The sequence below is a fragment of the Emydura macquarii genome, unplaced genomic scaffold (genome assembly GCF_026122565.2).
Source record: "Emydura macquarii macquarii isolate MOO-44397 ecotype Brisbane River unplaced genomic scaffold, CSIRO-AGI_Emac_v2 contig_1119, whole genome shotgun sequence".
Classification (NCBI taxonomy): Eukaryota; Metazoa; Chordata; order Testudines; family Chelidae; genus Emydura; species Emydura macquarii.
Window position 1 is genome coordinate 9,711,764 of NW_027131256.1, and position 22,461 is coordinate 9,734,224.

General features: G+C 39.8%; 1 long non-coding RNA gene across 1 annotated transcript in view; it reads left to right on the plus strand.

The window, feature by feature from the left end:
• The window catches only part of LOC137151749 (uncharacterized), an 83,724-nt gene that overhangs the window by 46,881 nt on the left and 14,382 nt on the right, over window positions 1-22,461 (plus strand). The window contains exon 3 of the long non-coding RNA XR_010919350.1: window positions 7,309-7,428. This is a non-coding gene — a long non-coding RNA (uncharacterized lncRNA). The remainder of the gene's footprint in view (window positions 1-7,308; window positions 7,429-22,461) is intronic.

A 22,461-nucleotide genomic window follows, 5' to 3' on the forward strand; every position in this document is an offset into this window, starting at 1 on the left:
CAATAGAGCTTGCCACGCTGTTTGAAATAGTTCTCTGCTTTGTGTCAACACCTCAGAATGATACCAGGTGAAAACATTGTTCTGTAAATTATCAAGGAAAAGTCTATAATGTTTTAAATAAATCCCTCTGACAAATAGATAACTTAGGGAAACTGTGCTTACAACTGTGTTTGTTAATAGTGATATTGGGCACAACTGTAACTTGCCCAATTCAAACCATGCTTCAAACCAGCCATCTTTTAACAAGTACTGACTGACTCCATTGGCTTTTCATACTAAAGTGTTTATTTGGACTGGATTTTTTTAATATCTGTTGATAAAATTCTGAGATGTTTCTTTGGACTGGAGTGCATTTAGCATCTATTGGTACCAAGGCCATGACATTTTAAAAAGAACATATGCCTTAAAGGAATTTGGTCAGAAAACTCAGAGGACTCCTGCATCTAAGTCCAAGACATCTGCTTTATTACCTAATTTAATATGATCTGTACTCTCATCTAACTCTCATAGCTTGTTATAAAGCAACCATGAAGCATTATGTTGCCAAGAAAAAAGGTGGTAGGATCTCTCTGTGTGGCGTAGGTAAGATCATACCTAGAATACTACAGTGAGTTCTGTCTACTAGAAATCTGAAGGTGAATTTTAGGGAGGTCATAGAGGAGCAACAAAAAGACGCTGAAAGATTATTAGATCTAAATACGTGTTTGACTTAGCAACAAATGAAATCAGGCAGGCCATGATAAATATGTGCAACTACTTAGGAAAACTAAGAATGGAAAGAAATAGTTGGATGGGATAAAAGGCATAATCAGTAATTAAGAAAAAAGAATAGGTATGCTCAATATTATGAAAACAATTCTGACTGTGAGATTTATTAAATAAAGTCTTCCACGGAAAATAGTGGAAGCCTGATGGCTTGAGACATAAAAATAGCACTAGAAAGTACTGTACTTAGTTGCAATGTACTGGCCTAGATGACCTCATAGCTGTTTTTTTATCTTTAACATCTGTAGTTTCACCTTTACCTTTCATGAGTAATGCTATTTATCCCACACTGGCAGGTCAGGTTAGAACTGAGAACCTGCTACTGCTCTGATCATAAGCAATACAACCTGTATTGGTCAACGCTGAGTGCTGTGCGGTAGTTAATTAACCCAGAACCCCCAGGAAGTACCAATGGCTTTGGGTGGATGAGTGCCTGAGGGAGGTAATGGAATCTCTGATGAAGGAAAGGCCATCAAAAGCCAGATGAGCAAATTCACTTAGTGTGTTTGCCAACAGCATCCACACAGGACAGAGTGGGCCGTTCAGCCTATGGCTGATAACCAATCTAGGAGTGGAGCCCCAAAGGCAGGCAGATGGAAGGTCTCCTCTGCACTGGCAACTCCTGCAGCATAGCTGGTTCCAAATGTATCGACTTCTCTCCTTCCTTTAGTCTAAACCAGTGAAGCCAAAGGGGAGACTGACACATTGGGCAAAGCAGTGCCTCCATATTAACTGCCCAGACTATTGCAGCCATGTTTCATGGAGAGGACACTCCATCCTTGCTGGCAGCATGGACACAACATGGAAGATGGCAACTGGAAAAAATAAGAAACTAAGAACTTTCCGGCTTGGAAGCTGGAATGTTAGGACGATGTGCCCAGGATTGACAGACGATGACCACCTACAATACACAAGCAGCATGTGGAAGTCAGCTTTGCTAGACTATGAGCTGAGCAAACTTAATGTTGACATTGCAGCACTTCAAGAAACAAGACTTGCAGATGCTGATTTTGTCCAAGAGGTCCATTATACCTTCTTTTGGCAGGATAAAAGCTGTGAAGAAAATCTGCTGCATGGTGTCAGTTTTGCTGTGAGAAATAAGTGGGTAAGGCCCCTAGAAACACCCATTGGGAAGTCAAAGTGCATTATCTCACTTAAAAATTTCAGATGATTATTGGCTTTGTGAACATTTTTGTGCTTATGCACCAACATTCAAATCTAGCCCTGAGGAGAAGACTACATTTTAGGACTTTGTATCAAGTTGTCAAAAGAATACCATCAACTGAGCAACTTTTCCTCATTGGCGACTTTAATGCAAAAGTCGGCGCAGATAACAACTCATGGCCAGATTGCCTAGATCATTTTGGCATTGGCAAGATGAATGAGAGCGGTCAACAACTTCTTACAGTCTGTGCTCAAAACCAAATGTGTATTACCAATTTATATTTTGCAGGAAAAAATAGTCAAAGCACCATGACAACATCCATGATCAGGACACTGGCAACAATTAGACCTTGTCATATCATCATCAGGAGGAAAGACCTACCCTCAGTGCTGAACACTCGCATGTTTCACAGTGCTGATTGTAACACTGACCACTCTTGAATCATTGGCAAAGTGAAGATTACAGCTAAGAAACTATATAGAGTAAAACTTGGAAGCAAGTCCAGAATCAACGCTACTAACATCAAAAATCGGAGGAAATGCCAGGAGTTGTGAAGGCTTTTGAACTCAGCATGCATGGAACGTCACTACCAGAGAAGGCGGAGGAATTTTGGGAAGATTTAAGAACAACAATCCGTGAAACTGTTTTAGCTACATTTGGAGAAAAGAGATCATCAAAAAATGGATTGGTTTGAAGAAAATGAAATGGAACTATTCCCTTTTATTAACACTAGAAACACAGCCTATCTGGAAGACAATAAAAAGCCAACAGAGAGCACCAAAATGAGATTTTGATGTGCAAAAGCTGCAGGACAGTGAGCAAGTAGATGCTGTGCAAATCATTACAGAAGCAAGCTCTGTGAAGAGAGAGAGAGGAAATCTCAAAGTCATGTATGATGGCCTGAAGAAAGTTCTAGGCCCAACTGTCAATAAGGTTGCCCCTCTTAAATCACAAAGTGGTCAAATTATTGCATATAAAAGTAAGCAGCTGTCTTGTTGGCTTGAACAATATTCAAAACTATATGCACAAGAAAGGAACCTCACCAGTGAATTACTGGATCAAATACCAACTCTACAGGTCATGCCAGAGTTAGATGTGGAGACCACTGTAGAAGAGCTAAGCCATTGAAAGTGGCAATGCTTCTGGAAAAGATGGCATCTCAGCAGAAATTCTTAAGTGTGGGAAGGAAAGCCTACTACCAAATCTCTCCGTTGCGAAAATGCTGGAAAGGGGGTGAAGTGCTACAAGAGATGTGAGATGCAAGTATCATCACTCTGTATAAAAACAAAGGTGAAAAGGGTGACTAACAACTACAGGGGTATCTTGCTACTAAGTCTATCAGAAAAAGCTTTTGCAAAAGTCATCTTAGTATGCTAACAACCCTGAATCACAGTGCAGATTCAGGTCTGGGAGATCAACTATAGACATGATAGTTTCTCTGCATCAACTTCAAGAAAAGTACAGAGAGCAAAACTGACCATTGTACATTACCTTTGTGGACCTAACCAAAGCATCTGACACAGTCAGCAGAGCAGGTCTATTTGCAATCCTAGAAAAGATAGGATGTCCATCAACCTTGTTATGTCTTATACATTCATTTCATGACAACATGAGAGCAAACGTCCAGTTTGATAGGTCTATTTTGGACAGCTTTGTGATGAAAAGTGGAGTGAAGCAAGGATATGTTTTTGCCCCTACACTCTTTGAAATCTTCTTAGTATTCCTGAACTGTGTGTTTAAGGATGTGAAAGATGGAGTACATCTCCACACAAAATCAGATGGGAAACTTGTCACTCTGTCATGACTTAGGGCAAAGATTAAAGTAAAAAAGGTGCTAATCAGAGAACTTCTATTTGCTGATGATGCTGCCCTTATAGCCCACAATGAAGAACTACTACCAGAACTCATGGACTGCCTTTCAAGTGCTTGTTGGGCATTTGCTCTCACCATCAACATTAAGAAAATGGTTGTATTAGGACAGAAGCTCCATAAGATCCTTTAATCACTTTAAATGCAAATCATCTAGAAGTAGTTCTAAAGTTCAGCTATTTAGATTCTACAGTGACTACCAACCTCTCACTGGATGATGAACTAAATGTTCACAATGGAAAGGATGCCACTTCCTTTAGTAGACTGACTAAAAGAGCATGGAACAACTCAAAGCTTACCATCAAGACCAAATTGCTAGTGTACCAAGTTTGCATCCTCAGTATTCTCTTGTCCATGTTTCCCCACCAAACAATTTACGCTGATTATGCCATATACTCAACATCAATTGGCAAGATAAAGTTACCAATGCAGAGGTTTTTCAAAGGGCAAATGTACCAAATGTGAAAGCCCTGCTCAAGCAAAAATGACTGCGCTGGCTGCTAACCGAGCAAGCTGGAGGATGGATGCATAGCTCCCCACATAGCATGTCCTGAGGTATCAGAGGAAACAAGAACAACAGGACATCCCAAGCTTCACTATAAAGACATGTACAAGCAAAATATGAAGGAATTTGGAATTGAGCCTGACCAATGGGAAACCTTGGCAAGTGATCGTAACAAGTGGCACCATCGTCTCCATTAGGGCATCAAAGTCTGTGACAGGAGCTGGCTCCTACAGCTTGAAGAGAAGAGAACTTGTAAGCAAGCAGCTCCCAACCAAGACACACACACTTGCACTAACCGCCAAAGATTATGCAAATCTTGGATTGGACTATTTAGTCACATGAGACATTGCAAACCATCTACATCATAGGCTGCAAGTTTCACCATCTCTCACAAACGAAAGGATGCCAATTGTTTATCCCAGTGAGATTACTCAAGGAGCAAAACTGTACCTACTCAGAATGTGGCCTACAATGATTATAAATAGCTTTGAGGCGGAGTTCCATATTATTTGGAAAAAGCCTATTGAAAAAAGTATTAGCAGTTAACATTGCTCTCCAAATTGGGTTTAGAAAGTGCTGGATGTGGGTATCTGTCACGGTGGGAAACATGGTGAGGAAAAACAGCTGTAGACAATGAAATGACTTCTGTATTCTCCATTGAAAAGTTGAACATAGCAAAGGGATGGTTTATTCACACCCCTGAGCGATATAAATTATATTGACATAAGCTGCAGTGTAGACCAGCCCTAACCATTTACAGCATTAGTTAATCCTCACAAGATTTTATGGGGTAGGTGCTGGTAACTGTTGTTAATCCCATTTTACAACTGGGAAAACAGAGACATAGAGGTAGTAACTTGCTCTAAGTCTCTCAGCAAGTCAGTGGCAGGACCAGGATTTAGGGTAGAACCCATAAAGATACTTAGGCACCTAAGTCCCAGTTTTAGGCTCTACAATGATCCACAAAACTCCCGCCAAACCCTGTAGGTGCCTAAACTCACTCGACACCTACATTTTCAGGGTAAAAATTCCCTTCATGCCTAAGTTTCTGTCTCTGGGCATGCGCCCTGATGCCTCCCTCTATGTATCTGGACACCTATCTCCCACCTAAACCCTATACCAATTCACAAATCCAGAGAAGATAGGTGCTCATCCACCCAAGTCACATGCAAGACCTGATCCAGTAGACCTGCTCAGAGGCCACCCACCATAATGGATCCCATTTAAGGTGTGGCTGGAGAAGGAGGTAGAAGTGCCCACTTTATCACTTTTATCCAAGCGATCAGAGCACTCATCTGGGATGTGGGAGATCCAGGTTCAATTCCCTCCTCAGCCTGAGGGGAAGATGGGATTTCAATAGGGGTCTCCCACCCCTTAGAAATGTGCTCTAACCACTGAGCTATGGAATATTCTGGTGTGGGACTCCCTCAGTCTCTCCTGTGGAAGCTGTTCTACTGTGGATAAATAATGAGTGATTAAAGCAGAGGGACTAGATGCAGGGTCTCCCATTTCCCAAGTTTATGCCCTAACCCCTGCAATACCAAATCAGTCAGTCTCTCTCTTCCTCCCCCACTCAATGACTGTTTAAGTATTGATCTACCGTGGAACAGTCATTGGGCCAGAGAGCAAGAATGACTTCAGTAGGAGCTGAATCAGGCCCTAGTTTCTTTTAAAAAATACAATACCTGTGTTGCTTCTGTGAACCATTCATATTTATTTTCTTTATTTAGTTCTAGAATTTTGCTTAGCTGATTTTGATTATACTTTCCATAATAATTTAGTTTTTACTACCACATAAAAGATACACATCAACTTTGAATCCATCTTTACATTTAATTTCAAGTTTTAAGTAAACCCTTCTTTTTAAACCTGTTCAGTATATATACACACAAAAAAAGGCCATATATGCCATATTTTTCAAGGAGCTGATTTCCTTATTTTTTGGATGGTGATGATGATGATCAGATTTCAATTTCCTTTGTTTTTTTTATTAGAAGATCTAACCAGGTAACAATGTTTGTTTTTTTGACTGTGTGTTTATTTTTGGTGTTTTCTGTATGACTAACTCCCATGAATTCAGTCTGAATGAACAACAAAAAAAAAAAAAATCCCCAAATCTCAATTCCAGCATTCAACCAAAACCTTTCAAATGAAGACCTTCCTTAAAAGATCCCTTTGGGCAAGATTTTCTGGGATTTATCTATGTTTTCTTGTTTGTTTTTAAATTATGAATGCCCAATTCACCTGTATTCTTCTGTCATCTTCAATTTGTGAGTGGTGTCTTGAAATATTTTTATTTCATTAGCGGTGTAAACAGCATGTCGAAAGCGAATAAATGCCATATATCCATCAATTAAATCCTATGGGTATTAGGTCACCTCAATTTGTTTGTCTGGTGAGAACAGGCCTCCTATTGGGAGAACTGAAGCCAGCTTGGTTCGTCACCAAAATGTGAATCTGGAACTGACACTGATTTTGCAGATGTGCATAATAAAAATCTCTGAAGTTTTAAAATAATTGGAAAAACACAAAGAATGTAAACAACATAATCAGATGGAAGCTAATCAATTACTCCCACCTCTGTTAAAATCTGTCTTTATTTGTCATGTTATTGATTTCCTGATTATTTTGTCTATATATGTTATTTTTAATAAATCCATTTTATGAATCCAGAACATTTCTGAGCTCTCTTTAGGCTTATAAACAACAAAAGGAAGTGATATCATTAGATTAAGAGTTGAGAACTGGGGTGTGTATGTATGCACGTGTATCACTGCAGCAATGTTCAATTTTAGAGCTTTCAGGGGGAAAAAGGTGTAAACTGAAAACAATTTATCCTAGAACAATGAATGCAGAAAATATTAAACATGTTTTTCAACATGATTTCTATTCAGTGCCCAGAGAAAGTGCTTTACAATTGTAAATTTGGGCTTCTAGGCGTGAACAGAAAAGCAGGACTGTAGTTGAGACAATGCCTTCCTTTCTTCCCTCTCCATTTATGTAGGCTGTCATCCAAAGTTGTCAAGGCATCAAGTCTTCTCATCGGAGCTTTTCCAGATGCTCCCTGTCTACTGGACGTCTAAGGCGGATCCAGAGATAGTGACTACAGAAGTCCCATTGAATGGTGATGTTTGAATTCATGTATACTCCATTTCATTCTCTGTCCTGGGATTTAGGAATCTGACATTTAATTTAGTCACGAAGGTCTTTGAGGTGTTTCATTTCTCTATCTACCCTTTGTATGGGAGTTATATTTTTTACATGCCAATTCAGATAATTTAACTGGCTCACTTTTCCTCTCTTGACTTGGAATTGCATTACTTAGAGTAGACGTTATTTTCATACTTGGCTTTCATTTAAAAATCCACCTGTTGATGTCTTATGGAAAAACATCTTAAACACCCTGTTTAGAGACAATTTGCTTGAATACTGTAGATCTTCTGTATTTCACTTCCTGCAGTTTAAATCAGGAAAATCAGATTCTATAGTCTAAAGATTTTAGATCTTTCAGCTTATTCAAGATTTTGCAGAGCTGTAATTTCCAAAGAAATCAATTGTGATGACACAAAAAGGAAAACTATGCCCAATTTTTTTTTAAAAAAAGTGTTAGGTCTCAATTTTTTAATAAGGGCCTTAATGTATGTAGTCTACAATTTTGAACTCATAATCAATTACAGTTGCAGGAGATGGCATTTAGACATCAAGGCATAAATTTTCAAAAGTGACTAGTAATTCTGGGTGTCCTATTTGAAACACCTTAAAGTGTTTTCAGAAAAATCAGGGCCCTCTAAGGTGTCTCAAGCTGGGTCCTTGGAAATGGAGACATCAAAAAAAATCACTCTTTTTTGAAAATTTAGGTCCTGATAGAGTTGGCAACTCTGACTGGACATATGTGGGCACAATCAGGTGATTGATTGCTAACACAAAAATGGAGGTTGGTGTTAATAGGGCCTGTTATTGCAAGTGAAAAATCAGTACCAGACAAGCTTTTAAAATAAAATAAAAAATCTGTTTTCTTGTAAGTGTCCCTAATAATAAAAACCATGGCGCTGGAACACACACAATTTATTTTACTGAGCACTAAGTGGTCTCTCTCTAATTAGTATGTTTTAATACGTTTCTCTGAGGTATTACGACTGATGTTGGCAGGGTTTGCAATGTAGTCCATAATCAGGAAAAACTCTGATATTTGTGCTACATTATAAACTCAAAACTCAGGTTAGGGGCATGGAAAGGTACATAAACCTTTCAAGTTAACCTGGGCTCCTTTTCTAAATAACTTGTGGCTGTCTGCAGTTTCATATGGTCTCTTTTTAGAGTTTTGGGGTCTGAACATGCAAATCAAATTGAAACTCAAAGGTTCTGAACCTTCATGAATCTCAACTCAGGAAAAAAAAGGTTTCCCAGTGTAGAGTGAGACTCCTTGTATCCACTAGCTGTGATCAGTTGTATTTTTGTTACTAAGTTTAATCAGTGCTGTTCCAAAGTGTCATAAATTACAGATATAAGCATAAAATATAGCCTAGGTTTAAAAAAAATCCCTGTAGGCTAAAAAATGTAAGGGGAGTTCAGTGGTCTTGAAATATGGCTCCTTAAAAAAGAATAATCAGAAGGTACCAGTGCTAGAGAAGGGAAGGAGGGTATTTAAAACTCAATTAAATGATGTACGAAGAGAATTGTGACCATTTTTTCTGTAGTAGCCTTTATGAAAATGTACTATCATTCTACAGAAATACATCAAAACATTACATTTAGGTTAGAAAAACTGCGATGTTTTGGGTGATCACTGAAATATAATAAGTATTGCTGAATTTTTAGCCTACTTAGTGAGATGACCAAAACTAGAGGGTTTTTTTAAAAATAGTATAGTGAACTGTAACTTTAAAAAAAATCAATTGCACATGCATAGAAATTTGCCAGTCATCAGGTGAATGCCACTGAGCAACTTCAAGCTAATGCTGAATCTCTGAATATTGTATTCTTTTATGCATGCAGATGTTCCTTTTGTCTGTCTGAGACTGGGCTATTCCACAGCCCACACAATGGCAGTTTGCCTGCTTCATGTATATGAACTTCTTTAATAAGATCCTGTAACGGGGTTGGCAGCTGCCTCTTATGAGCGCCCTTCTTTGGCCAACTGTGCACCTGCAATTTCTCAGTTTGGAACAGGGCAGCACCCACCTCTTATGAGTGTCCCCTTCTGGTTAGGTGTGAGCCTGATGTTTTCTTTGTCTGGAACAGGGGGTGGCACCCACCTTTCACAAGCACCCACCCTGGTCCATGGTTTCTTCAATGGGTCTTTCAGTGACTCAGCCCTCCAGGCACAACTATACTCACTGTGTGTAGGTGGAACCAACAAAAACCCCTTCCGGGGTACACAGTCTTTACTGCCCCCCAAAGCTTCCTCCCAGGAGACGCTACTCTCCTCTAACAGTTCAAAAGGGTCCATCACAGGACCCTTTGTTGGTATGTCCTTTTGGTTCATGTCCTGGGCTCAGTATCTAATCAGACCAACAGGGCCCATCATGGTATCTTTTGCTGATCTGGCTAGGCTCTGGGCTTAGTCCTTGCTCAGCCCCGTGCCCAGCCAGGAGCTCCTTTTTTGCTTCCTCAGTCTTCATCAGTGTTCCCTGGGCTCAGTCCTGTCTGCAATGAGCTGTCCTTGGTCCTGATGCTCTTCCAAACAGCCAGGAACCCAGTCTTTTCTTCTTCCAGCTCCAGGCAGCAACTGACTGTTTTTTCTCTGCTGCTTCCTTTTGTATGGCCCTTCTGACCCCTGATTGGCCACTCCAGCAGCCCTTCTGATTGGCCGCTTCCTCTGCAGCCACTCTAGGCTGCCTGGAGGACTTGTCCTTTGCTTTTTTCTGGGATGGGGTGAGGAAGGGCCGCAAGGCCTCCAGATGTATTCCACCCCGTCACAGATCCTAAGACCTAAACCAAAGAGCTTTGGCCAAAATTTTCAAATGTTGTTGCCTAAAATAATATATAGACATCTATATAAGTGATACATAAAGTATCTATTTTAAGAGGTGCTGAGCACTTATAGCTCCCAGGATCTTCAGAGAGAGCACCTCTAAAAATCAGGCTGCTTATTTCAGTGCCTAATGTAGATTTCAGTGCCTCATTTTAGGGACCCAAGTTAAAACGTAGGCATTAGAATTTTAGATTGAGTTTTACAAAACTTTCATGGATATTTTAGAGGCTCTAGCATGTGAATACAGATAAGAAAAATCTTTAGAATATATTAATTATTAGCAAAGATGAAGCAAGCAGTAATCCATGAGATCCATATTGCATAAAGTTAAGGGTAGTTTGCTTTTTAGTTGTTTTTATTTTAGCTGGCCTCAGCGGGAGTTATGTGTGCTCTCAGGATTGATCTGATAAATTGGAGCACAAAAATCACTGGGTGGCTCACAAAGAGTGTCAGATGTTCAGCATGGTGGCATAATGAGTGATTTGCAGTGTCTCCCTCCCAAGCATTCTGTCTCGTAATTGTTCTTGTTTCATGTTTAGAGCTGCTGTGTGAATAAGATTGGCACAGAGACCAGCAGAGGTATTCATATTACCTTCCTCTTGACTGGCTATTGAAAAAAGAAAATCCCTATTTGCAGCAATTCCTTGGAAACCCAAAGTAAATCATTAATGCCCCAATGTCTGTGGGATCAGTTTGCCACCAATCACATCCTGCCAGAAGCAGGATTTAAGGAGGTCAGTTTTTACAAGGTCAAGTCTGGATTAACTATTTTATGGAACAGCATTAAGAAATAAGCACTGCTGTTGAAATAATATAAGATAAGTGATACTAGGTGGAAGGGAAGACTGGACTTCTGACTTAACATCTGAAATTAGCCAAAGGATCTGAGTTTTTCAACATGAAAAATATAAAGCATAGTTTATATGAGTATATGTGCCATTACTGGATTTCAGGATTCAAGCACATTCTTAACACATCAGAATAAGAGTGGAAAAACACAATGCTAGTGTATCTTATTTCATTCTTCTTTTGATGTTTTTTTCTCTTTCCCAAAGACTCCTTTTAATTGCTCTTTTTTTGTGTTTTCCCACAGAGTTATCTTTCTTGCATTAGGTAAATGCAACATTCTCTTAAGTTTAAAAAAAAAAAAAAAAAAAGCAACCAGTATGTGGGAACAACTTTTCTTAAGAGTATACACTTTCAGGGGCATGGGTCTCGATTTCATTCTTGCATATAAAGCTTCTAGCACTACTATACAGCAAGTATTACTACTAATCATGTACAGAGCAGTGTTCAGTGAATGACCGAGGTAATCACTGAGAGAACAGAGCTGTCACCAGCACCATTTTGAATCGTTCTGTTCAGAAATAAAAACATTGGGCAAATGGCCATATTTCATCTATCATGTATAGATGGGCTTTCTCTCGTAGGAGAGATGCATTGTTAACTTTGGAGCTAGGTAGTCCTAACTTTATCTTCCGTTTTGTTTTATTTTGTTCTTACCGTGTGTGTGTGTGTGTGTGTGTGTGTGTGTGTGTGTGTGTGTGTGTGTGTGTGTGTGTGTGTGTGTGTGTGTGTGTGTGTGTGTGTGTGTGTGTGTGTGTGTGTGTGTGTGAGAGAACTTATTTTCCAGTGTTATTCAGATATGGGGTCTCATCATCTGAGAATTAAGGAGTTTCTGACTCTGTGGCCCTTAAGAAAATCACTTGAACTTTTTGGTCTGTTTCCCCATCTGCAAACCGGGGATAACACTTACTCAGTGTACTTGTCTTGCAAAGGTGGTAGGCTGAAGGATTGATCTTTTGCAGAGTGTCTTGAAGATAAAATGTATTATGGAACTGGTAAATCTCTAAATTCGCTAGGTGCCTAAACTTCTGCTGGTGGGCATGCACAAAGCTGCTTCAGTCCTGACACCTGGCATCTAGCTCGCACTTAAGCCATGGTTGGATCCTCAAACTAGGCGTTCCCATGCCTATCTTGCCTGTAGGGTCCAATGTGGTAGGTGATCTCAGAGCATACCTACCAGATCAGGCCACACACAAAGTGCATCTGCAGGAGGCAGTTCCAGTCTACTGACTAGCCCAGTGGTTAGGACACATCCCAAGTTGTGGGAAACCTGGGTATAAATCCTCATTTGCCTCATATGGAGTAGGGACTTAATCCAGGTCTCCCAGAGGAATGCACTAACTACCAGGCTATAAGGTATTCTAGTGTGGGTCTAGCTCAGTCTCTTCTGTTGCAATTGTTCCACTTTTTAGAGAATTCATAAGTAGTCATTGACCTAGAGTGAGAATGTGGCTGACTCTGTAGCCCAAGTCGTTAGGACATTCTCTTTGGCAACCCAGGTTGCAGTCCCTGCTCCAATTTCTATTTAAGTATTTCAGTGCAAAGTGGAATTGCTTCTATAGGAGGGTTTGAGAGAGCCAGACTCCTAAATACTCTATAGCCCAGTAATTAGGTACGTAGGAAGGATGTGGGAGACCCTGTATTCAAGTCTCTCTCCACCTCAGATAGAGAGTGGGGATTTGAACCTGGCATCTCATGTGAGAACTTTAACTGTTGGATTATTGGGTGCAAGGGACCAGAACTACCACTATAGTCATTTTTTGTGAGAAAGGGCTGATCTAGCTTAGACACCTAACTCCAGGAAAGGATTCACAATTGTGAATCCCCAGCAAAGCGGGGCATTTCCTGGTAGGTGCCTAATTCTTTTTGAGGGGCAGGGGTTAGGCCCCACTTCACCCCTCAGCATTTCCTGCTGTCTAGTTTAGGCACCCCCAGGAACTCAACGGGTGCTGGCTTTTGTGATTCTCATTCTTAGCTGCCTAACTCTCCCCATGCATTGTATAAGGAGCCTAGGCCCCTAACTCAGGGCCATGAATTCCACTAGGTGTCAGGGTGCCTATAAGTTAAGCATTGTAACACTGAGGCTATGTCTTCACTGACGGTGGCAAATTCGCCACCGTCAGATCGGTCAGTGAAGACCCACTCAGTCAATCCAGAAATCGATGTATTAAGACCACCTTCTCAAGTGGTGTAGCGCTGCGTCGATGGGAATGCGGTTCCTGTCAGTGCAGTGCAGTGAAGACGGCCCGCAGAACAGAAGCACAGAAGTCAACAGGAGTTACGCAAGTTTTTTGCATCGTTTGTGTAACTCCGGTTGACTGCTGCCGAATCTCCGAGGTAAGTGTAGACAAGCCCTGAGTCTGTCCTCTTTGTGGATCTAGCCTTTAAGCTTTCTGCCTCTGTTTCCCTATGTGAAAAATGGGTATAATGGTACTTACTCAGTTATTTCACTGAAGCATCGGGGGAATTAATCAACTAATGGCTACACAGCATGTTGCACATGTAGATTACTTTACTTTATAAATGCTAAGTATTTTGCACATAAATACATCAACTTCACTTCAGTGGGACTGCTCATGTGAGGGTCACTCATGGGAGTAAGAATTGGAGGAGCAGGCCCTTACATTATATAATGTCCTTTATACAATCTGTGTCTTAAAAGAATTAAGTAACACACAAGACAGCAGGCAGTATATAGCATAGACAAGACAAAAGAAGGAGGTGATCACTTAGAATTCTAAATCCTGAGAATAATTTAATCAAACTTGCAACTCTACAATTAAGTACTTTATTGAAAATATATTAAGTACCATAAATCCCAGTGATTACTGTTACTTGTATTATATTTTATGGTACATGAGAGCTTAAAATATAGTATAAAAAAGATGAGGTTTTCCTTTTCAAATGGGATTTATTGTTTTGTGTTTTTTGTTTTTTTGTTTTTGTTTGTTTTTGTTTTTTTGCCTTCTTGTTTCTGGTTTTGCTTTCTGAACTTACTATGCTGTCAAGTCACATATTCAAACTTTTCTCCGTGACCACAAAGGCTACAAACTTACTTTTTTATTTTGAAAAGAGACCGGAGATTCTCATTCAATCTCTTGATTCCAGTTCTGAGGCTTTACGAAAACATGAATAACATGAGAGCTGGCAACACTAAATTGTTTTTCCCAGGATTCCTTTCTGTGGCTGGCTCTTTATATTTGGTAGAACCAAGCAGCTTCAGACCTAAGGGGGACATTATGCAAATGGCTGCACTTCTCTCTTCCAGCTGGTAATGGGTTTGTTTTGAATCCGGTTATGTTTTTCACTTTTTCCTTTTATTTCTCCTGAGGAGATGGCAAGATTGGAAATGTAACATACAGCACTAAAGGGAACTTTGAGGCTTTTCAGAGTGGTTTTGTATTTCTTATTAAAGTACAGTTGTGTAAAAATTAACAAGTATGTAAAAATGACATCCCACGTTCATGCTGATAAAACTTCCTACCATGTCACAGCATTATGTAGCATACATCTTGCAGTCAAACTAATTTAGGAAGGAGTTTTGGTTTTGGAAATATATACTGTATCCCTGTGCTTGGATAGCCAGGTGCTTTAGTTACTATAAATCCAATTTCTCTGAAGGAGAGAACATTTAATCTAATAGATGTGTTTTAAAAAAAAAATCTAGAGTAAATACTAGTGCTTTCAAGTCCAGTATCTTGTGGCACTGCGGGCCTGAGAACAAACGCTGATGTCAGCTGAAAAGAGAGCACTTCCCTCACATCCAGTGGTATGAAGCTTCTTTTTCTAATCCGTGTAGGGTCCTGAGATATCATAAGTTAAAGCTAGGACACTTTTATGTATAGAAAAGACGTATGGGCCTTAAACAAGTGTAATTGTGTGAGCAAGGCAAAGGAAGAAAGATTTCTGAGGCAAGTTGACATATTTTTTTAATAGCATCTTTTTTAAGCTGTTTAGGGGTTTAGAGTGTTACAGTGCTGGACAGGTGATGCTGTTCCAGATATGTAAATTGCAGAGGTATCTGACAAATTGATCACCGGAACATTACTTGCACACACATGATGTCAATGTGTATAGCTGCCTATCATCTATTTACACACACAGCTTCCTACTCTGTGTGTTAAATATTGTATTTTTCTATTTATATGTATACTCTTCTGCCCCTATCCTTGGGGCTGGATTAAGGCATAGATATCAATTGATGTTTCTCACTTGAAGATATGTGTAGAATCAGATGAGAATGTAAAAGAAAGCTGTTAAGAGGAAATATATTGAAGCAATAAAGTTTAGGTACTTCTCCTAACCCCTGTTAAAGTCAAGGGAGCAGGATTGGGCCTTAACTGGGCAACCTGGTTGGATGAATGAGTGTGTGTGGGGGGGACCACAAAGCACTCTAACAGCAGCCTTTTCTACAGCGGTATGAGAATATCAAGTGCTGCTGCTGCTCAAGAAATCTGAAAATATTAAAAATAGTCCATTACACCAATGAAAACAAAATCTCAGCCAAAACTGCACAAGAGGTAGCACTGCAAAATACCCCACCATTGTCAGTCTCCCTTAGCACCCAATGGCATTTTTGGTATGATAGTGAGGAATTACATATCTTGCTGTTGGAAGTGTGTGTATACTGACTGGAATTGCACCTAGGTGCAGAAACATTCCGGATCTACTTTAGAGGTGCCAACGCTTTTGCTCTCTGGCATGCACATGTATTTTTTTTCCACTATGTCCTTAAAATGAACTTTTGTCTTGGTTTATGCCCTGTAGGGTGAGAGAGTATTTTTAACAATTTAGTTATTGACTAACGTAATCACAAAAGCTTCTGTGTGTCATTTCTTCCTCTAATTACCCTTCCACTGCACTGAAATATTTTGTGGTTCTTAACACTGCAAGTGTATGAGGTTTTTCTGCAGAAAATCAGCTGACTTGTTGGATGTCTTTCCTTTTACTGCTCCTTCAAAATAAATTGTTACCTACTTTGAGGTAGCAGCGGTACAGGCTTGAGTCAGGAATTAACTTTACAAATGCAGGAGGGAGAACAGACAGCTTTATTAATGCATCTTAATCCTTACCTGCAGCAGCGTTATTATTTTAGTCCTGGTCCAAGGCTGCCATTCAGGTAGTGGTTTTGTGATGTGCGGGAATAGGGTGAGATTAGCAAAATTGTCACTTGTGATGGAAGGCACAGTTTGAACCAAAGGTCTTATGTTATAGAAAGGTTATTAAAGAAATAAGTGACATACAAAAGCCTAACACTGTCACCACAACAATTTCCACAGTTGTGATGACTCTGCATGTTTATATAACCTCCTATGAGCCACTGGACTGTGGGCTTTCCCCACCATTCATCACCCAGAGAACAAAGGAGGGATGAGGCCAAAACGTTACACACACACAACAATGAACATTTTTTGAATTTGCCAAAAGGGAAATTCATTTTGAGGAATGGGTAAAGTTGTGTTGCATTTTTTTTATCTCCTTTCCCTAGTACATCTATATGACTGGATGGTCATTTACATCTGTGCAAAGGGAGAGAAGCAGATGTAAAATGCCACCAAGTCAGAAGGGTACTGTTTAGCCCCCACTTTGCACAGGTGTAAATGACTACAGAAGGCAGTGGGGAATTGGGCTGGCTGGCTCTAGTTTTACATGGGTTAAAAATTAGTGTAATACTATTTATCTACCTATCTTGCAGGATTGTTGCAAGAAAATATTTATTGGTTAGCATTTTCAAGGATCTTTGAAGATCGGGAGTGATGTAAGGGCTAAGTATTATTGTGAGGCATATAGTAAAAAGTAGAGACTATAAAATTATCCTCTTTTGAGGTCTGATCATGCAAACTTTTACTCAGATGAACATTTCTTACTGACACAAGCAGTTTCATTAACATCATCTTTGCCATGAGCGTTTGAAAGTTTATGCATTCATAGTTTCCTAGGTCTTAAGCCCACAATCACCTAGTCTGACCTCCTGCATATCACAGACCCTTTAATTTCATCCAGTTATCCCAGTATTGAACCCCATAACTTGTTTGGTTTAAACATATCTTCCAGAAAGGCATCCAGTCTTGAATTGAAGACATCAAGAGATGAAGAATCCACCAGTTCCCTTGGTAGTTTGTTCCAGTGCTTAGTCACCCTCACATTCAAGTGTGGGGAGGATCTTTTCTCTGTTGGTTACTTGAAAGCACATTCTGCACCGTGGCAAGGAAAGGGGAGAGGTTTAATCCTGTGTGAGACTAGATGTCTGGTTGGTTGGCTGCTGTTTATTTAATGATATCCCATTATTGTTGCTTTTTTAATCATTTATCTTCTCCAAGACATGACTCATTGAAGTATGTTTTTGCTTCACTTTATTCTTTTGGTCAAAATCAGAAACAGAATGTGTCTGGATTTTACTCCTAACTTAATCCCATAAACATTGCGTAGGAGTCCTGACTCAGTGCAAACATTATAATTAAATTGGCATTAGAACTCATGATATGTTTATTCTTTAATAAATTAAGCTTTTACACATGCCAGGAGGCTAGTTCATTGAGTGAGCAAAGGAAAATGTAAGATAAGTAGCAGGAAAAATGTCTTAACAGTTACATCTATAAATGACTGTGATTAGTCTCCCAAGGGAGAAGGTTAAAAAAAAAATTGCTAGCACTTGAGAATATACTTAAAGGAGCACTGCAACATTGGCAAAGTCATAGGAACTGCAACCTGTTGTGTAGCTTTAATAACCCTACTGAGGCAGTCTTTGATTTTATTTATTGTTCACACCTCCTCAGTTATATTGCTCCTTTATATTCTAGTACTCCTAAACTTCATTGCTTTCTGTGTCTCTGGGCAGGGGCATGGACAAGATGAATTAAGAGGGTTCTCCCATCTCTAATTTCTATGATTCCATGTTTATAGTCATTAAAAATTCTTCATCTCTTGCACCAGAGTTCATCCTTCCCAGTGAGATTCAATATGTTGGGTTTTTTTGTTCTTCAGTTCATAGCATTCTGTCGGTTTCTTTCCATGTTGGTAGGTGTTTTGGGGATTTTTTTTTATATCATTTCCATCTCTCATCAGAATGGGAATTAATGGAACTATCTGGTATGATAGCCCCCCTATGAATAAAAGTCTCAAAGTCTCCTTTGTTATGCCATATCCAGCAGGCCAAGAGGTGGTATAGACAAGTCTCTAAACCTAAACCATTGGGTCTATAGTGAAGGCTCTAAACCTTTGCTGAATGTTTCAGTGGCAACTAGCCTTGCATAGTTTATTCCCAGGAGGAAGTGAAATCTAATGGCAAGAGTTAAGGACTGGGCAAGGAGTTAAGGACTATTTAGAATTTCCGGATCTGCCACTATTTTGTTGTTGCGACACAAATTTGCCTAATTCTGTATGACTCTATTTTCCCATATTTAAAACAAGGATAATATTTACAGTGATTGCCATGAAAAAGCCAGTATTTGGCCCACATTAATACAGTGGTAGTTGAGATGCCCAGTTTCTTACTCTAAAACAACTTTTGGCAAATGTTGACTTTTTAATGGTGGTACTCATAGTGACTTCACTGAAAGGTTGTAAAGTTCAATGTTTGTAAACTACTTTGAGAGTCAGAGAAGAAATGTGTAGAAGCCCAAGCATTACACTAGAGGGTTAGTTTACAGTCTATTTAGTGGTAAAGCTCTTTGGAGCATAGGCGGTCTATTTTTATTATATGTGTGTACAGTGCTGAGGGCAAAGGGATCTTGAGCCATGACTGGGGCCTCTAGGCACTACTATAATACAACTAATTGTAGTTTACATTTGAGAGATTGTTGGCATTTGAAGTTCTTCTGTCTAACTGCTAACAGGCCAAAATACAAAAAAAAGAAAACGAATATGATGCACGTTCAGTTGCCAACCTGACTTGTGACTATTCCTCCTCTACTCTACCGTATATTGAGGAGTAAGGGCAGAGGAAGGGGAAGAATTTAATTTTTCCTTTTAAAATAGAAATTTTTTAGGATATGGTGTCTGAAATACAACAGAAAAGACAGGGAAGTGACACACAAAGAAGCAGCGGCAAAGCAAGGAGCCTGGGTAATGAGAAATTGAGATTCTATCTGAAATCAGGGAAATTAGCTAGGAGATTAAATGCAGACACTATATTACAAGATGATAAAGTCTCTACATTCCTGCTTTAGTTGCCTTCTCGACCGCATGGTAAACCAGAGCGTCTTCACTATACGCACATAAGAGAAACTGAGAATCTAGCTCTCCCTCCAAAACAAAGCAATAAAAGAAGTACTAGCTCTCAGTAGAAAAAGTTAGCGTGAAAATATTAAAGAAACATTTCATTAGAACTGCTCAATATAGTTTAGCACATTACAAAACATGCTGTTCTAAGAGGTTTCCTCTCTTGATATGTATAAGGTGGGATCTACAAAGACACTTAGGTACTTAAATCCTAGTTTTAGCTCAACAGTGATCCATAAAACTTCCACCGAACCCTATAGGCACCTAAACTCACTCAATGCCTACCTTTTCAGAGCAGAAAGTTCCCTAGTGGCCTATGTTTCTGCCTTTGGGCATGTGCCCTGCTACCTCACTCTAGACATCCAGACGCCTATCTTCCCATCTAAGCCCCAAAGCAATTTACAGGAGTCACATTCAAAATCCATTTGGAGGAGGAGGGTAAGTGCCCACCTTATAACTTTTAGCCCAGTGGTTAGAGTACTCACCTGGGACATGGGAGACCAGGTTTAAATTCCCCTCTGCAAGGGGGGAGAAGGGATTTGAATAGGAGTATCCCACCTCTTGGGAATGCGCTACCCAATGAGCTATGGGATATTCTGATGTGGGACACCCTCAGTGTCTCATGTTGAAGCAGTTCCACTGCGGATAAAAAATGAAAGAGCTATTGGGCAGCAGGTCTCCTACCTCCCATGTGGTTGCCCTAGCAACTGGACTACAGAGTCATTCTCACTCTCTCTTTGGCCCACCGACTCTTCCACTGTGGATAAGTATTTAAATAGTCATTTGGCCAAAGGGAGAGCAAGAGTGAGAGAATGACTCTGTAGTCCAGCGGTTAAGGCATCCACCCTCTCTCTCCATTCGTTGTATAGGGAGCCTAGATACTTAACTCAGTCTTTGTGGATCACACTGTTCCTATGATTTTGTAGGAGCCCAAAAGTTAGGCATTGAGACTTTCAGCACTGCAATGTCTGTTCCTTTGTGGGATCCCCCCATTGTACTTGGAACAGTTTAGTGTGTGGCTGAATCAGAAATCCAAGATGATCTAAAAAGGCTGTGATCTAGTAGTTCGAGAAGAGGCCTGGAGTTCAGGACTCATGGTCTATATATATCACTCTAATAATAATAATTGTTGTTGTTATTTTATTTATTATGTAAGCTCTTTAAAAGATTCCCTCTTAAAATATTCATACAGCTTCCTAGGGAAAAGAGAAATCTAGTCCACTTGGTGGCATTATGTCTTGTTTTGGTTCATTTTTGGGGAGGCACTCAGGCACTATGGTGCTAGGTATAGCAACCTAGATAGACAAGACAGAGAGTGGTCAGATAAGTAAACAAGATTATCCCCATTTTGTAGCTGGGAAAACTAAGAGAAAAAGCTTAAGTAAGTTACTTCATGCAACAGAGGTGTATGCAGTGTCAAAGCCAGGACTTTGAACCAAGAGAGCCTGGCTTCCAGTCCTCTGCTCAGACCATTAGACTACACTTACTCTGCACTGACTCAATAGATCAATGAAAGCAGCCACGAACTCTAAACCTTCCTTACCCGTGGTCACAAACACTACAGCATACCTCTTGCTTCCTATTTCTGTTTGGAAATGTAATGTCTGGTGTCCGATGAGGACATCTATTTTAAGTGGAAAGCATGGTTGGGAGAAGGATAGAAGCAGAGGACAGAGTATTTGTTCACTGCTTTGTGTATTTTTTATAATGATTCTAAAATAGAAGACCGTGCTCAACGTTTAGTTCAACAGAGAAGGAGGGCAAGATGTAATTAGCAGCTCATGTCTTGGGAACCTTGCATGGGTGTTGAGGATTCATTTCATAAAGGAACTTTGCCAAGCTCTCCACAATCTAAATTTGCCTTTTTCCTCCCTGTTCGGAATCATGCTGCTGTTTCAATTCAAATGCTATGTACATAGACCTAGGAAAGTGTTCTCCTTAGCTACTTCCTTAAAATCATGTGTGTGTTGATTTGAGGAAGCTGACAATTATGACTGAACCACTCTGGATCTAATTTGGGGATGCTACAGACACTATTAGCAATAATCACTTCGGCAGCTTTGCTGCCTTTGCTTATCACCACGGTGTCAGTCAGCAGCTCATTCCCACCAGCTTCCGGGGTGCATATTCTGATCAGCAGACAGAGTTGGACTGGAGGCAGCAGTTGAGATACAAATTGTCCAAAATCTTGATGAAGTCTAGTGGGAAATGTTTTATATCAGGCAGGCTTCTGTTGGCAGAGATGTACTAACAATGGCTGAGCCACAGTTTTTCAGATGTTCTATTTAATATAACACCCCCCCAAAAAATTTATTAAAGAAGGTGGTTTGCACACCCTGGAATATATAACCATGTGGTTCCTGAAGTTACTTATAATTGAATTGGAGGGTTCTTGCCTTGTAAGCCTTTTGGCCGACGAATACAAATTCTCTCACTGGCTGGAAAGGGAACAAAACACCCTGTAATCTGATTCTACTGAGAGTCTCTCCAGGAACAATATAATTACATTAAAAAGGAGTTATTTTAAACTAAAGGAAAAAAGATTTAAAAAACAAATCATAGTTTGTTGTGACATTCACACTATTTAATCCTCTCCCATTGGTGACATTGACTTAAAACACTCCAGTGAGCTACAGTCAATTGGAAGCAGTTTCAAAATATACACAAGACACCTGATGCGTCCATTCATAGAAATTTGGGCTGAACAGCAGGGAAAAAACTTCCTTGCCAGTGCAATGCACGAGTCTCTTGAATAGTTTGTTTAAGTAAGTGATGGAAGCATAATCATTTTGGCCTTTTTAAAAAGTAAACTGGACAAAAAACTAGTAAATGTGCTATAGGGAACTGTCCTGCATTGGCCTTTCGGGGGATAAACTGGATGATTAAACAGACCTTTTCTATTTTGAATGTCTATAAAAATCAGGATTATTGATAGCCAACTGGTTCAGATAAAACAATATTCTCTTCCCTCTTTCCCAAACATCCATTAACGTACCCAAACTCTAACCAAACTTCTTTTCTAGTGCATAGAAAATCTGCACCCTTGAGCAATACAGTTATACCAACGTAAATCCCAATGTTGATAGCGCTATGTTGACGGGAAGGTTTCTCCTGTTG